This window comes from Crocuta crocuta, unplaced genomic scaffold (assembly GCF_008692635.1).
Source record: "Crocuta crocuta isolate KB4526 unplaced genomic scaffold, BGI_CrCroc_1.0 scaffold24, whole genome shotgun sequence".
NCBI classification, from domain to species: Eukaryota; Metazoa; Chordata; class Mammalia; order Carnivora; family Hyaenidae; genus Crocuta; species Crocuta crocuta.
Window position 1 is genome coordinate 12,886,480 of NW_027530974.1, and position 2,382 is coordinate 12,888,861.

The window sequence follows — 2,382 nt, forward strand, 5'->3', positions numbered from 1 at the left end:
AAATTTCAATATGACAAACACATTAATGTTTGGGAGGGTAGCGGGTGAAGGGTGTTCCTCCCCATTGTAAGATTACTGTCCCTCTGCCAAACAGTATAATGATCAGTTTTTTAAGCTGACATACCTATGTATTTTACATGTAAAATTTATGTATACATATTCCCCTTCCTCTCGTCTCCTCTCCACCCCACCTCCCTACTCCCTAGACAAGGTTCTGCTGACACAAGAAACTAGTAAATTTCTGAATATCTGACAACCGCTTATTTTTAGAAGAGACTCTTGCTGTCGGTCAAATTAACACCGAAGCTATAAACAAACCTTTCGAGCTCTGCCCGTTCTGGAGAATAACAGGATGTCTCTCTCCCTCCACCCTCCAGCATGAGAAGGAGTCTGTAATTAGCTCATTGTCCATGAATAGGCACAAAGGAGGCGTTACTGGCATGCTCGTTCCCTTTCAACCTTTCCACGGGAGATCTTGGGGCAGATGTTAATTAATTAAGTAACTTCCACCGTCTCCCGGAAACACCGTGGCACACAACTTCTCGTTGCAAAAGGGACAGCGAGGAAGACGATGAAATACCCTCCTGGCCAAGGACTCACAGAGACGGTCCGCCAAGAAGAGGAAAAAACAAGAGAATTCACTAACCGGCTGTCGCTTCCCTCCTGGCTGTAGCGGCCCCGCGCCCACCATTCTGCTACACCCAGCAAACCAAACTATTTATAGCCACACAATCATTATAAATAAAGCTGTTTATAGCACCGAACCTTGGCCCTGCATGACTTAAAACTGTAGACTGGCAGCTATAAATAACTCTGCTACACGTTCAAGTGTGACTACTGACTGATACTTCCTCAAATTGTGACAAATAATGACAAGTTTGTTTGACAAACATCCCACTGACATTCATCTGATTTTGAATAAGTGATGCTGCCTTTTTAATTTGGTCCCTGAGGCCCAGGATCTCGGGAACTTTCTTTATTCTTTCCCTCTCTCGCCTCCTGCCCCTGAAAACTCTGTCCTGTGGATGGTTGTTTCTCTGCGCGTGCTCCCACCCCCCCCTCCCCCCGCCCCATCACTGGAAGGGATTTGGGGCCATTCAAGGGGAAGCTTATTAAATCCACCATTTCTCTCATGGGACAGTTCTGCTGTAGGGGCTTTGCAAGGGTCTAGGGAGTTTTGTTAATGACACAACAACGATGGGGGGGGGGGCCAGCTCCCGGTGCTAGGTAAATTTGGAAAGAGGAGGGCGAGGGAAAGGCAGAATTGGACAGACAGATTTACCTCCCAAGGCACCTGTTCTGAGATACCTTGACTGACCTTACTTTGGGTGCCCAAGCTGGGGTTCTTCTCTCTTTAGGTGAGCTGATATTAACATATGTCAGGAGTTTCAAGGGACTTCAGAACTCCAGTGGGCGCTTGGGACGTAACTCACCCTGGTACAGGTAGAAGCGTTGAGCCAGAGTCCCCCACAGCTCCCCACAACTCTTTTATTGTTTAATGCTGATTTATTTTGGAGAGAGACAGAGCATGAGTAGGGGAGGGGTAGAGAGAGAGGGAGGCACAGAATCCGAAGCAGGGTCCAGGCTCTGAGCTGTCCGCACGGGGCCTGACGCAGGGCTCAAACTCACAGGTGAGCCGTGAGATCATGACCTGAGCCGAAGTCAAACGCTTAACAGACTGAGCCCCCCAGGCGCCCTGCCGCAACTCCTTAAAGCAGAGCTAGACTAGAACTTGACAATCGGCACAGGGCCGGCTTTGGATCCTCTGTCCCTCTCTCTCTGCCCCTCCCCTGCTTGCACTCCCTCCAAAATAAATAAAAAACACTAAAAATTTTTTTAAAAGTACGTAGCCAACCTATAATGAAGCCACGTGGCTTGGATGAGCCCAGCCTTCTGCAGATCCGGGAAGGCTGCGTGAGGGATGTCCAGATGGCAAATGTGTGCATCCTTGATGCTGACGATGGAGGCAGATACTAGAAAGATCTAGAGATGAAAGAGGCTGGATAACTGACCAACCCAGGCAGCTAAACAGGCTGGAGGACAAAGCGGCAAGTATCTCATCAACCCATCAGTCAGGGGGCCGTCACACATTTGTTTAGAGCCTGTGATGTTCAGGACACAGAACTACCCTTAGAGAACAGATGCTTTCCTCTGGGAATGAACAGTCACTCCACTCTCTACATTTATTTCCTGTACCTTTCAGCTTGCACGACACGGAGACCCTTGCAGATCCAAGTCTCTCGCTGACCCCCCCCAATTCTTATGTTTATGATGAGAGAAGTGGCCGAGCTCTGTCCAGCCTCCCAGTTGGCCCCCCATCCGTGTGCATTCTAGCGCCATCACATCAGGCCACCAGGACCCGAAGCCATTTGAGACCCCTCC